This window comes from Papaver somniferum, chromosome 7 (assembly GCF_003573695.1).
Source record: "Papaver somniferum cultivar HN1 chromosome 7, ASM357369v1, whole genome shotgun sequence".
NCBI lineage: Eukaryota > Viridiplantae > Streptophyta > Magnoliopsida > Ranunculales > Papaveraceae > Papaver > Papaver somniferum.
The window spans coordinates 34,341,022-34,356,564 of NC_039364.1; positions in this window are offsets into that span (position 1 = coordinate 34,341,022).

Below are 15,543 nucleotides of genomic sequence, written 5' to 3' on the forward strand. Positions count from 1 at the left end.
ACGGTGAATATTGAATGCTTTGTTACCAAGGTAACTTGGATTGCAAACCCGTATTTGAAAACTATATAAAGGAGAACTTTAGCAACTGGGAAACCTAATCCCCACACCTCTTGTGTGTTACTAGTTGCATAACTAGAGTCGATTCTCCTTTAACCTTAGGTTTCTTCTCGAGACCGTGTAGGTTAACGACTTGAAGACTTCATTGGGATTGTGAAGCCAAACCTAACTATTATCTTTGTAGTTGTGTGATCTGATCTTGCTGTTTCTATCATGTTGAGTACAATTGAAATAATTGGATCGAGATTTTATATCTCCAATAGGCAAGATAAAAAAGTAATCACAAATACCTTCGTCTCATCGTTTGTGATTCCACAATAACTTGTTTCGCTAGTCGATTAAGTTTATTGTGAGGTGATTGATAATTCTAGGTTGTTCTTCGGGAATATAAGTCTGAGTTATCAATTGGTTACTGTTCACCTTGATTTATCAAAAGACGGAATAAAAACTCTTGGGTATTTCTGTGGGAGACAAATTTATTCAATCATATAGACTTTTCTGTGTGAGACAGATTTGTCTATCAAGTCTCGGACTTTGGATCGTAGCAACTCTTGGTTGTGGGCGAGATCAACTAAGGGAATCAAGTGTGTAGTATCCTGCTGGGATCAGAGACGTAAGGAGCGCAACTATACCTTATATCAGTGTGAGATTGATTATGGTTCAACTACAGTCCAGTTCGAAGTTAATTGGTAGTAGGCTAGTGTCTGTAGCGGCTTAATACAGTGTGGTGTTCAATCTGAACTAGGTCCCGGGGTTTTTCTGTATTTGCGGTTTCCTCGTTAACAAAATTCTGGTGTCTGTGTTATTTATTTTTTGCATTATATTTTGTTATATAATTGAAATATCACAGGTTGTGCGTTAAATTCAATCAATTAGAATATCCAACCTTGGGTTGTTGATTTGCATTGATTGACACTTGAACATTGGTCTTTGGTACTGTTCAAGTTACTCCTCTTATTCAATCGAGCTCGTAGATTTCTATTTGCTGATTGCGGATTGAATTAAGAGTTAGAGATATTAAACTCTTTGATATACTTTATTCTAGATTGAGTCTGACTGTCTAGTTGATTCTCTAGAAAGTGTATTGGAGTAAGTCCTCTCAGATTGCCAAACGAATTGTTGGGTGTGGTTGTTAGACCCCCGCATTTTCACTTGTAAGAGGTGCAACACGTTTTTAGTAGATGGGGGAACCAATCCTATGAACATGTGCAACAAGTTTGTAGTTTTGGGGGAACCGATCCTATGGACATGTGCAATCGAATACAGGTAGTTACCATCAGTTGTGGGGAACCGATCCTAGTACCTAAACTGAATTTTGGTAACTAGTGTGATTATGCACAGTACTCACATGGAGGTAGAACCGGACTTGTTTTGGTAGAACCGGCCAACCCATAATTGGTGATTTGATAGGATAATCAATCACAGAGTTCTTGGAATTCAGACGAACCAATTCTAAACTTGTTTGGAAGTGTGGAAAATCGTTTCCAAGATTGTTAGTATGAAAAAGGACTTGCAAAGTAAAGATGTCGACATACTTTGAACATGTACAATAACTCGTATCATTAATTGTTCAAAGATATTCCTTAATAGCTAAAGGAGAATCCCAAGATCGAAATAAATAGAGAATCTTTTAATTAAGGTTTCTTAGTTTTTATATGCTATTGAATCTCCAGCAATTAAATTCATATCTTTAGAAAATAATAATTAGTAATGTGCATTTACTGATTATAGATTTTTTTATTGGGATTTCGGTCAATATTTGGACAGTGCATTTCCAGGAATTATGAAAACCGATTTTGTGTTTATTGCATATCTTTGAGAATATTCGGTTTCGGAAATTCCTTTGTGTCGAAACTTCCTTGTCTACAAATATTGAAGTTTGCATTTCTAGCAAACTAATCCTCAGAGCCAGCAAAACTACCTAGTTGTGTTGTTACTGGTGGAGCCGCCTATTCGGAGAGGAAAGTAACCTAATTAGGTGAAATCTCTTACAACCGCGCAGTTTAAAGACTTATTTGGGATTGGGAAGATCTATTAGTACCGTTGGTGGGAAACTAGATAATTGCGGTTTATTATTAGTTTTCGATTTATTTGATTGACTAACGGTTGTTGAACTTTGATTGCACCTAGTTTGTTTATGCTTGAGAATCTTCTCTTCTGATATAAGACTCACTCAAACTAGATCGAAGTTTCGACGGGGATCTTTAGACGGTTTTTAGATCTAAAGACGTCTTGTGATAATCCAATGTTAACAGACTCCGTTCTGTGTGTGATTGATCACAAGAGATTCAAGTTGATTGTGTGCAGATGATGATTGTAGATTAAAGAAGATTTGAAGATAAGAAGACTTTTTGGGATCATAATCTTTGATGTGCACAATACTTGTTTCGGCTGGAAAGGGATCCAACTATAATCGCTTTATCTTTGTGATAGATTGGATTGATTAGTTGAGTATATCGGCATCAATATACTTCTTTGTGATTAATAGTATTGATTGCATAGTCTAACAATTACTTCGATGATTGTTGAGAGATTGATTTAAGGACCCGGCAAAAGAGTTTATTGGTTAAACGGAAGAGCCTTTGTCAGACTCAAATCACGTTGTTTGAAAAGAGTTGTTACCAAACAGATTTGTTGTTCCTTTAGTGTTTGGAATATGAACCAAAGGAATTGTTCTAAGTGCATGACTTATTAACAAGTTGGAGCGCAGGGATACTGAGGAAACTAGGTGAACTATAGGTTTAGTTGCTTGGTCTCAACTATACGAAGTTGGTTTGATTTTGTATAGCGGCTTAATTCTGAGAGTATTCAATTCTGGACTAGGTCCCGTGGGTTTTCTGCATTTGCGGTTTCCTCGTTAACAAAATCTTGCTGTGTCATTTACTTTTATTTTCCGTAATTATAATTGTTGTTATTATAATTTAAAGTAAATTACACAAACTTTAATTCCTATTTTACTTGATAGACAATCCTTAGAGTTCGGTTAAGTCCGAACCTGTTATCAAGTAAACATACTTCGTTGTCGTCTCGATCTTGTATCCATAGTCAATCACACAAGTTATCTTGTTGTCGTATTGTCTCGATCTCGTGTCCATAGACGATCACACGAAGTGTGAACCGATTAGTTGTATTGTCTCGACTCAGTCTACAGACAATCACTTTCGGAGAAAGGACTTATAGGTGGAAAAGTTTTAGATTGAGGTATATTTGGGTACCCTCGTCTTTTCATCCGGTTTATCAATTGGTTCTTGTGCACCTTGATTTATGATAAGGAAAAACAAAACTCATAGGTATTTCTGTGGGAGATAGATTTATCTATATGAATATACTTTTCTGTGTGAGACAGATTGGTTTGTCAAGTCTTCGACTTTGGGTCGTATCAACTCTTATTTGTGGGTGAGATCAGCTAAGGGAATCAAATGCGTAGAATCCTGTTGGGGTTCAGAGACGTAAGGAGCGCAACTGTATCTTGATCAGTGTGAGATTGGTTAGGGCTCAACTACATTTTCCGAAGTTCATTGGTAGTAGGATAGTGTCTGTAGCGGCTTAATACAATATGGTATTCAAAGATGGACTAGGTCCCGGGGTTTTTCTGCATTTGCGGTTTCCTCGTTAACAAAATTTTTGGTGTGTGTTATTTCTTTTCCGCATTATAATTTGTTATATAATAAAAATATCACAAGTTTTGTGTTAAATGCAATTAGTTCTTGAATCCGACCTTTGGGTTGTTAATTGAATTGATTGACACTTAGATATTGGTTTGTGATACCGTCCAAGTTATTTCTTTTATTTAATCGAGCTCGCAATTTCCTATTTGTTTGATTGCGGATTAAATTGAGAAATTGAGATATAACTCTTTGATATACTTTTCTAAAGATTGAGTTTGACTGTCTAGTTAATTCTCTTGAATGTATATTGGAGTTAGTCCATTCAGATTGTCGAACGAAATATTGGGTGTGGTTGTTAGACCCCCGCTTTCTCAATTAGTATCAGAGCAGACAAACACGTTTAAAGACCTCATAAGTCTGTGTTTGTAGTGATCTGACTATGGACAGAAGTGTCATCTATATAAACGTACCACCAGTATTCGATGGTTCAAATTACTTGTGGTGGAAAATTGTTATGCGTTCCTTTCTTCAAGCTCGTGATTTTGAATCACGGGTTCAGGTTGTCAATGGCTATGATCCCCCCTTAGATACGGTGAATGGTGTAACTACTCCAAAGGATATTGGTGAGCATGATCCTTTAGAAGTTCTTGCTGCAAAGCAAAATTCTGACGGGTTAAATGCTATCATCCATGCCATTACCCCAGATCTCCAGCATCATTTGACTACTTGCACAAAGTCTAAGGATGCTTGGGATATCTTAGAAACTGTATTTGAAGGGAATCCTGTGAAAAAGAAGCTAGGCTTCAAAAGCTAAATTCTGATTGGGGAAACCTTAGTATGGCATATGAAGATTCGTTTGATGAGTTTAATCACAAAGTGTATGAAATTGTTAATGTTTCTTTTGCGTTGGGTAAGACTATTCCTGAAAAGGAAATTGTGATGAAAATTCTCAGATCGTTGTCATCTAGATACGATTCTAAGAAACATGCCATCGTTGAAGGAAATAACCTTGAAAATCTTTTCATAAATTCTCTTGTTTGAAAGTTCAAACTACCTGATCTTGATCAGAATACAGTCAGAACGTCCGCGTTCAATGTTGTGACCAATACAAGTAAAGTTCCTAACTTGTCTTGGGCTGATGAATGTTGCGCTAATCACCTTGATCCTAACAGATCACTGATTACACAAAAGATCAAGGATATTGTGAAGAAAAGCAAGAGATCTGAGAGATTGCTTTCTCTCTTTAATGCTTCTGATGATTCAGTTTAAGGAAAAAATATCTTAGTGTGTCAACGATTGTTCAGAATTTTCAGCCTTTTCGGTTGAAGTTTCCATTAACTCAAATCCTGGTTCAGAATACGAGTCTGACATTGAGATTTTAGATTTCTTGGATAAAAGTGAAGAAATTCACCAAGAAAATCTTCAACTGAAGGGTATGTTAGAGAAACTTGAATCATCACTTTCAGGTGAAAACTCTTGAGATTGATTGTCTTAATGATGAACTCACCAAAACCCTATCTCTGAAAGAAAAAGAGATTAATTCTCTCAAGTATGACCTGCAAAGGTTTTCAGGAAGCTCCGACAATATTTCAGCAATGTTATTTGGTCAAAAGGCTTTTGAAACCACAAATGGTTTAGGGTTCAAAAAGAGGACTGTGAGCACAATCAACTCATTTGTTCCGGCCGGTCCAGGAACAATTGATCTTGAAGGTAAGCATAAGTCATTCCTACAAAACAAAAACTCTTCTATGTTTTGCTTGTTTTGTGGAAGTCCAAGTCATGTTCAGAGTAAGTGTTGGAAATTCAAGAAGAACAACAAAAGAATTACCAAACTTCAGAATGACATGAAAAGGATGAATCTGGCTCTGGAGAAACAGCAAGCAACGCCTGAGTACAATAAGAAGTCCAAAAGAATCAGAGTCAGACGAGTAAGTCTGTTTATTCAACAAACCTTGATATGTCACCATGTGACACAAGAAGTGAACATTTTGTTCACTCTATTACTATCTAGTTATAGTAATGTCATGTATCCTTATTCTTGACTTGAAAATAAGGATTACATCAAGGGTGCTCAAGTCCTGTAAAATTAATTGTTTCTCTCTTTTATTCTATTTTTAGTTATAAAAGTTATTTTGAGCAAGTGAATATCTTGTTGTAAAGATAGATAATGGATCATGAACCGTGAAGACTTTTTCAAAGTTCTTTTAGGGTTTAGTTATCCAATAGTCTATTTATGTTTATTTTCGATAAAAATTATTCTTCACCTCTTTTCTTTGAAAGATACAGTTTCATGGCTCCTATAACTATAGAGGTACCACGAAAAAGGATGCAGTAGAAGCATTCAATGTGTATCTATGCGAAGGAATACAGTCCTCAAGGAAGAAAAAGGAGAAGGCTACAAATGATGAAAAAGGTTCTTCCTCTAACTTCCTATTGTGTGTTTGTCAACATGATAATAACTTTAGGGCTATGGTGAAAATTTCATCAGCAAAAGAAATGATTTAAAATCTCAAATTATTTCCTCTTTAGAAGAAATAACTCACTATGAACAAATGTTGTCTCTAACAAAGAACACCCTACGTGAACTAAAAGAGAACTCAGTGAGTTAACTGACATTTCTGAAGAGTTGGAGGAATTGAATAATCCCACAGTCGATGGGTTTTTCAATAATGAGAAGGAATTCTCAGTAGATTCCCTAAGAAAGCTCTACGATGTCTAGGAAACTTCTTATGAGAATTTATTCTTGTGTTTTAAGACGGACTAGATTTGTGCCCATGCTACGCACCAGGCATTTTATTTATTTTAATTAGGTGTGCGTGGGGCTTTGCCCCGCCCAGCCCCGTGGGGATGCATTTTTTTATTCGGTGTGAGTAAGGCTTCAACCCGCCCCGTGGAGATGCACTTTCAATTTTGGTGTGTGCGGGGCTTCGCCCCACTCCGTAGGGATGCATTTTTGATTTGGTGTGCACGGGGCTTCTCCCCGCCCCGTGGGGATGCATTTTTTATTTGGTGTGAGTAAGTCTTCGCCCCGCCCCGTGGAGATGCATTTTCGATTTTGGTGTGCGCGGGGCTTCTCCCCGCCCCGTGGGGATGCATTTTTGATTTGGTGTGCGCGGGGCTTCTTCCCGTACTATCTGGCGATGCATTTTTTATCTGGCGTGTGCGGGGCTTCGCCCCTCCCCGTAGTGATGTATTTTTGATTTGGTGTGGCGGGAATACACATTAAATAGGTGGAGAATATGTGTATATTTTATTTATTTTTTCATTTTATTTTCACAGAAAATATGTGGATTACCCCCCCCCCCCCCTTTATATATTAATTTGGAAAAAAAGTCCTTATATGGTAGATACTCGATTTCCAAATTGAATTCAGACTTCCATAAAACTCCGAACATGGTAGGTTAGGTTTTCCTTTTGAGTTTGTAATTTTTAAACAAATCATACGTTGTCAAGTGTCCTCGCGAATTCCAAATTGAATTTGGTTTCCTTTTTTTATTTTTTCCTATTCTTTTTAAACCAATCTTGTGTTGCCAAGTGTCTTCGCAAATTCCAAATTTAATTTGGTTTCCTTTTTTTAATATTTTCCTATTCTTTTTAAACCAAGCATACGTTTCCAAGTGTCCTCACAAAAACGCTCGTTTCACAAAACTCAAAAAGGGCCTATTTCGGCCAATAGAAAGCGAGGGTTTACTCACCATTCAACATGGGAGATTTATTTGTCTAGGGCTTTAAGTCTTTAGATAACTAGGGTTTGGAATATCAATTATTTTGATTACACATAACTATTGCCAACAGTTTTCATCTTGCAATGTTTTTAGATTTTATTTATTTAAATTCTAAAGTTTATTTGGAAGATGATTTTTGCAGTATTAGTCTTTATGGTTTTATATATTGCAACTTGTTATGGGATATGTGTCTTTACGTCCGTAAACCTTGATTGTCCCATATATGCTCAATAGTTAGGTATATTATATGTCATTATGCAAATATTGATAAAAGATAGAATGCACTTTTGACAACAAAAGTTAAGCCTATTATGTCATTATGTAAATAATTGATGGAAGATAGGTTGAACTTTTATTTACAAAGATTAAGTCTATTACATGTCTCTATGAAAATATTGATGAAAAATAGAATGAATCTTTGTTTATTCCGCAATATTGGACTTTCCCTGATCCACATCTTTGTGAGACTACTGTGTTGCTCCCTAAGTTTTCTTATGTTGAGCATGACCAATTGAATTGATCATTTCCTTTGTGTTATTCAATTGTGATTTTTGGATACAAATTCAGGTTTCATGAGATTTGATTATGTCCAAAAAAATCCTTCTTTTCTTGTAAAAGTAAGGTCGCTCTTGTTGTTCTTTCAGGAACGACATTTTATGGAGGAGAGTTCTTAATTGAACTTGTGCTTAATTTCCATATCTTTGTGGGGAGTACGGCTGTGGAATATTGTAGGAGTTTTCTTGTATCTTTATAAACTCCTTGATGAATACACTAAGTTTCGACTATGTGAAATCATCGAAACAAAGTTGATATGTTTTGGTCATGAAGTATCTCTATGAAAATTCATTAGGATCCCACCAGTTTTCGTACCTTTGCCAATTTATATTGATAAAAAGGAGGAGAATTAATGTGTAGTTCAGACTACAAATACATATGGTTTACGGATCATTATGTAAGGGGGAGTGGTTTTCATAGTGAGATGAAGTATTTACTAAGGGGTAGTGATACATATCACCATAGTATTTTTATCAAAGTTGTGATACAATTGAACTTTGATGATGTGTAATAATACTATGACATTGCATAACAATGATTGAGAGCAACTGTTTTCTCATTGTTATGGTCATGGATCTTCAACAACTATGATGCTGAGTTGAACACGTTTAGAATCACAACAGTACTTGGAAATGATGAAGATTTCGAGTAATGTTGAAGAACCAAGGAGATCAAGCAATTGGATGAGAAGCTACAAAGTTTATTTATTTTGTAATCCATATGTATTGATAGTTTTGTCAATAAAATTGACAAAGGGGGAGATTGTTAGAGCATTGCTTGGTCAAACTTGCAATCTTTGCTATCTCAAGCTTGTTTGTCAAGTTTAGTGATCAAAACCATAAGTCTTGATTTCTAGTCTACTTATAGCTATGTCTCGGACTAGGATAGATTGTGTAGTTGAGCTTTAGACTTCACAGCGTTCATCAATTGAAGACAAAGAACTACTAAGGAGAGCTTTTGGAACTTCATCAACAAAAGGTATGTGGAGACTAAAACTCATCTATCACTCGGAAAGTCTATTTCTACTCTATCTCCTATATTGAGACAAAAGTCGTATAACTATATAGTGTTCGATTATACACATTTGATATTTCGAGCTGAGTTTAACTCGTTTACATATTTCTTGAAATATGTGCTTATAAGCTTTCACTTTAACCAAATTCATCTTATGTTCTTGACGAAAGTCAAAAGATGATCATATGAAAATCGCCTTGTAACATCTCATATGTAGACTCAGAATGTTTCATATTGATTATGTCAATCACTTGAAAATAAATTTGATACTAATAGTTTATGAAAACAACTATTGTCATCCTCTAAGAATGTTTCAATGATTGAAATAGAGTTTAGAACACTTAACCGTAATTGGATTGTAGACATAGTATGCGTACTTGCATATATGTTGATCCAAGACCGATATAGTATGCAAAACCGGTATGCGTACTGGCGAGGTCAGGTAAAGTCCGGGAGCCTTGGTATGCGTACTGGCAAACTCAGTTGAAGTCCGGGAACTAATGTATGCATACTCGTACGCGTACTAATTCAACTGATGTTTTGGATGTGTGATAGTATGCATACCCGTTCACATTCTATCTGACACAGTCCAAGTCCGACTACTTAAGTATGCGTACCCGTTTGCATACTTAAGTGGGTTATGTTCTAGAATTGGTTGTGTCATGAACCAATATATTTATATAATAAGGAATGCAATCTTTTGCAAACCGTGGCTATAATGTTCATGAATTGATTCGAGTGAATCAAACTGATTTTGTTTCAGTTGTATTCTTGTATACTTCTATGAGAATATAGCAATTGAACAACTCTATAACTAGTTTCATTTGAGTCATTTTAACTAGTTGTGATTAAGATGAATAAGTTTGATATGAAAGTGTTCATATGGATAACTTCGGTTAACTATTGTTGAGCCAACCTAATGTACGCGTTTAGGTACGGTTAGCCATATATAAATGAAGGTACATTTCATTTGTGTGTAACAAGCTAAGTTCGATCTAACGGTTGAAAGATATTAGCTTGGATCCAATCAGGTTTTCATCTAACGATGAATATTGAATGCTTTGTTACCAAGGTAGCATTGATTGCAAAGCCTGATTTGAAGATTATATAAAGGAGAACTTTAGCAACTGGGAAGCCTAATCCCGCACCTCATATGTGATACTAGTTGCGAATAGAGTCGATTCTCCTTTAACCTTAGGTTTATTCCAAAACCCTGTAGGTTAACGACTTGAAGGCTTCATTGTAATTGTGAAGCCAGACCCAACTATTTTCTCTGTAGTTGTGTGTTCTGATCTTACTTATACTATCGTGATTGAGTACTATCTTTCCTAAGATTTGCTTGAGATTTATCTCCGATAGGGAAGATTAAAAGTAGTCACAAACATCTTCGTCTCATCGTTTGTGATTCCACAATATCTTGTTTCGCTTCCATATGATTAAGATTATTATAAGGTGATTGATAATACTAGGTTGTTCTTCGGGAATATAAGTCTGGTTTATCAATTGGTTCATGTGCACCTTGGTTTATTATAAGACGAAACAAAACTCATAGGTATTTTTGTGGGAAACATATTTATCTATATGAATAGACTTTTCTGTGTGAGACAGATTGGTTTATCAAGTCTTCGACTTTGGTTGGTAGTAACCTTTAGTTGTGGGTGAGATCAGCTAAGGGAATCAAGTGCGTAGAATCCTGCTGGGTTTCAGAGACTAAGGAGCGTAACTGTACCTTGATCAGTGTGAGATTGGTTAGGGCTCAACTACATTCCAGTCCGAAGTTCATCGGTAGTAGGCTAGTGTCTGTAGCGGCTTAATACAATGTCGTGTTCAAAGTTGGACTAGGTCCCGGGGTTTTTCTGCATTTGCGGTTTCCTCGTTAACAAAATTTTTGGTGTCTGTTATTTCTTTTCCGCATTATATTTTGTCATATAATAGAAACATCACAGGTTGTGCGTTAAGTTCAGTCATTTCTTGAATCCGACCTTTGTGTTGTTGATTGAATTGATTGACTTGGATATTGGTTTGTGATGTCGTCCAAGTTATCTCTCTTATTCAAACGGTCTCGCAAATTCCTATTTGTTTGATTGCGGATTGAATTTAGAAATTGAGATATAATTCTTTGATATACTTTTCTAAAGATTGAGTCTAACTGTCTAGTTGATTCTCTTGAAAGTATATTGGAGTTAGTCCATTCAGATTGTCGAACGAAATATTGGGTGTGGTTGTTAGACCCCCGCTTTCTCAATGAGATAGATTGAATATCTATTACTAAACCATGGAATTCAGCTGAGAATAAGCCATGAAACGGAGTCTAGAATACAAAACAAAGCTTAACTAAGTTAGGCTAGATAAAGAGCGGCCGAGATTTGTCTAGGAGGGATAAATCTACGGCCGTGGTTTTTTCAACTAACCATATAAATACTTTATTAATTAATGTCCTATTAATTGCTCATGATGAATGATTAGTTAATTTTTCATGATAAATGTTCATTCAGTGAATCTAATAAATACTCCCTATGTTTCAAAAATACAGTACGCTTTGACTTTGTCAATATATTAAGAAGACCATAGTAGTTTACATGCCTACCCTCAAGTACTTGCGTAATTCATTTCAATAAAAATGTTAGTGTAAAAACTACCAAAAATTGATATGGGATTGTAAATAAGAAATAAAAAAACAAAAATAAACATATCCGATTTATGGAAACAATATCACCAAAGTAAAAGGGAAAATATTCTGAAAATATTATATACATTGTGCGACAAAGTAGGTAAGCTAACTTTTCGTAGTCCATGGTGTTTGGAAAAAAAGAGATGAAAAGATTATAAAGATAAAAATGGTGTTTGGAAAGAAAGAAAAAAGTGAAAAGATTATAGAGATAAAAAGATTGTATATTTATGGAGTATATAACCTTTATAAGGAATTTAATTTGGAACCATATACATTGTCTCCGAAAAGGAAAGAATGATATATTTGTTTACTACAAATTTCATTAATATTTTAGATTGGGTCCCATAAGAAAATTTTTTATGAATATAAAAAACTTAAGGGTATATTAGAGTGTTCATAGGAAAAATATGAATATAAACAGAAGTTGGACATAATTTTGAAACAGACTAAAATGGAATAGAGGACAGTCTTTTTGATACAGAGGGAGTACATATTTTTATTATATACAAGTTTATTAAAAACTATATATATATTGATCGGCAAAGAGTTTGATGCTGGCGAGTTTCGAACTCAGGTAACTGACATCATCACCCAATAACTTTACCACTATACTACAGTAATCCCGGTTAAAAATTATATTAATAATTTTTAAGTTTATTAAAAACTATATATGTATATATATTGATTGGCAAAGAATCTGGTACTGGCGAGTTTCGAACTCAGGTAACTGGCATCATCACCCAATGACTTTACCACTGTACTACAGTAACCCCGGTTAAAAATTATATTAATAATTTTTAATGGTGGTAGTGAAAGAAGCAGTGGGTGGTGGAAACAGTGACGAGTATTTGTGAGTGGTGCAAGTGGTAACGTTACTAGTGATGGAAAAAATAGTGGGCGTGGCTGGTTTTTACATACGTTTGTGGGTGTTAGTGAATAGTAGTGGACAACAATAATTTTGTGTCTTTACAAAATGGTAAGGACAATATAAGACAATATGTATTTGGATGTAGTTGGCTGTTTTTAGCACAACTGGTAAGGACAAAACACAAATATTTTGAGGAGAATACTAAATCATATAAGACAATATGATCATGACCGATGGATCACCTAAATGGGATCCCAGCTATTTATAGTACCCAATCGAATAAATCATGGTTTTTATTATTAAAATATAAAATTGATTACATTTCCAGAATACAAAACAAAGTTTGGACAAGTTAGGCTAGATAAAGAACGATCAAATTTATACTTGCAGAACATAAATCTACCGCTATAAATGATCACGTTTAGTTAAAATTTAATAATAAATCTTCAATTGATATTTAATAATAAATGTTTATTTGATTAATCAAATGAATATATTTTTGTTGATACGTAATAAATCTATTTGATATTAACCATATCAGTAAGCATTAATGGAGGTTGTGATGGTGGGCAGTGGTGGGGATAACTGTGGTGGGTATTGGTGAGACTGGTAGAGTGGTGACGATAATGTGGTGGTGGAAGAAGTAGTGGTAGTAGGGTGAGAAAAGGGGTCCTAAGATAGGTAAATTAAGCACAAATGATTGTTGTTATGGTGGGTGGTGGTGGTGGATCGGCGGTGGGGATAATGGTGATGGGTATTGGTGAGACTGGTGGAGTGGTGACAATAATATTGTGGAGGAAGAAGTAGTGGTAGTTGGGTGAGAAAATGTGTCTTAAGATAGGTAAATTATTTAGTCACCCTTGGTTAATTTTTCTTTGTTTTGTTTTAATTTGATTTTAGTTTTCAATTTTTTTTTTTTTTTTTTTTCAAAATTAAAACAATTTTTAAAGGCCAGATTTATCCAAAAAAGAAGATGTTGTGATTTTAAGATTTGCCGATTAGGGGGCAGGAAGAAAAATGAAACGTATAAAAAAATTGACCAAACACAAGGCTACACGCGAATTAGTCGTAATCTGTTCAGTTTCCCACATCTCTCTTTATTCCCCTTCTTTATCATGGTTTCTGTCATTATTTCTCCCCTACTTCATGGGATTATGCAAAGCTACGCGTGAGTTAATTGTAATCGATTCAGTTTCTCACATCTCTCTTTATTCCCCCTTTTTGTCATGATTTTTGTTTTTGTCATTTCTCCCCAACTTCGTATAATTATGCATGCTTGAGAAATAGTTCATGATAATAGGTAAAGAGACAAGAAAATAAATTAATCAAGAATTAAATATAAAATATAAATTTTAGGAAAATGAATAAACACAAATCTATGTAAATTTGGAACCCAACAATTTATATCAAAGAGAAAAAATTAAATTCTAATGCTAACATATTTTGCAAGATTAATCTAATTGGTTTTAAAGTAATTTTAGGTGTTTTTAGTATTGTTACAAGTTTGATGAATGACCTTTGATGATATTTTTTTGAAGTAGTAAACGAAGTAATGTTCTACTTCCCATAGGATTTGCTCTAACGATTAACTTTGTTTGGCCCAAAGGATTGTATGACTTACGTACACAATATTAAGAGATTCAAGGATAAGGACATGTTTATTAACCAACTCCTCAAAACATTTAGACCTGGATGGATCGGTTCGATTCTTCTCAGAAAATTATGACATGTATGAATCGATCGATACATTTGAAACACATATCCTTGCCCGTGACGTTACGGCACGAGTTGAGACCTAGTAATGAGATAAAATAGATTATTTTCTAGGAATTCAACTGATGAATGCTGCGCTAGAATTAATCTATTAATTGCTCTATACTAGCATGCAATATGTCTATGAGCGTTTATTCGAGATCGAGGTATGAGATGGTAGAGACATCATACTCGTTTCGAATATTAGTTTTGTATAGTCAGGAAACATTGAGACATCCTGAAGACGTTAACGCTCTATACTATCATGCAATATGTCTAGGAGCCGTACAATCATTGAGATTCTATACATGTGTATTCTATATAGCCAGGGAACACTGCGACATCCTAAAGACGTTAGCGTTGTATACTAGCATGCAATATGTCTAGGAGCCGTCCAATCACTATCGATTATATATAGAAGTGTTGATGAAATACGAAAAGTATTGAAAGCTCTGCTGAGAGACTTTAATATCACATACTCATGCCTTCTCTGAGAGGATGTACACTCAGTCAGAAACTATGACATGAGCTTTCACGTTTGAATCCTAAAATATGAATTTAACATAGTGTCTGAAGCCGTGTCAGAAATATGCAAAATTATGATTTTACGATTTTAGCCTTCGTTGAAAATTCACCATAAACAATGTGGAACGCTCTACCTTCTCCTTTCTTAAATGATAGTTACCAATTATAAGATAACAAATTATATGTATATAAAGATTTAAACCAGTGGAAATTTAGTCTCGTTGGTCGGCTTGATTTAATCAATATTAAGCTCAAAGAATCTAACAAAAGACTAACCGTACTATCAATAGAACTTAGATTGTGAAGTCAAGTTATTCCAATCAGAAGAGAATCCTTTGCTATAAGGCTTGGAAATAAAAATGATAAGACTTAGATAAGTTCAAGAGGATCTTGGAAGCTTGTAGATCAATATCTGCAAGTTAGAGATTTGGAGCCATAATTAAACCCGGATAATCAGAGAATTTCTATTGGCAAGGTGTAAATTAAATTTCCTGGTATAAGCTTAAAATATTGGATGAAAGAAAATATTTTGGCGACGACTAAGGATTTCGATAAAAATTTCAGATAGATCACAACACTTTTGTGGACTTTGGTTTCTTTGCCAGTGTGTTGGTAGAAGTGGATTTTATTATGAATATGTCATATCGTGTTTGGAAGGAAGATAGAGAAGAGAATAACGGGGTTTTGGAAAACAAGATCCCATAAATTTACTCTCATTGAAAAATTGTGGGGCAATTGATACCTGACTGATCTAAAATATTAGATTTA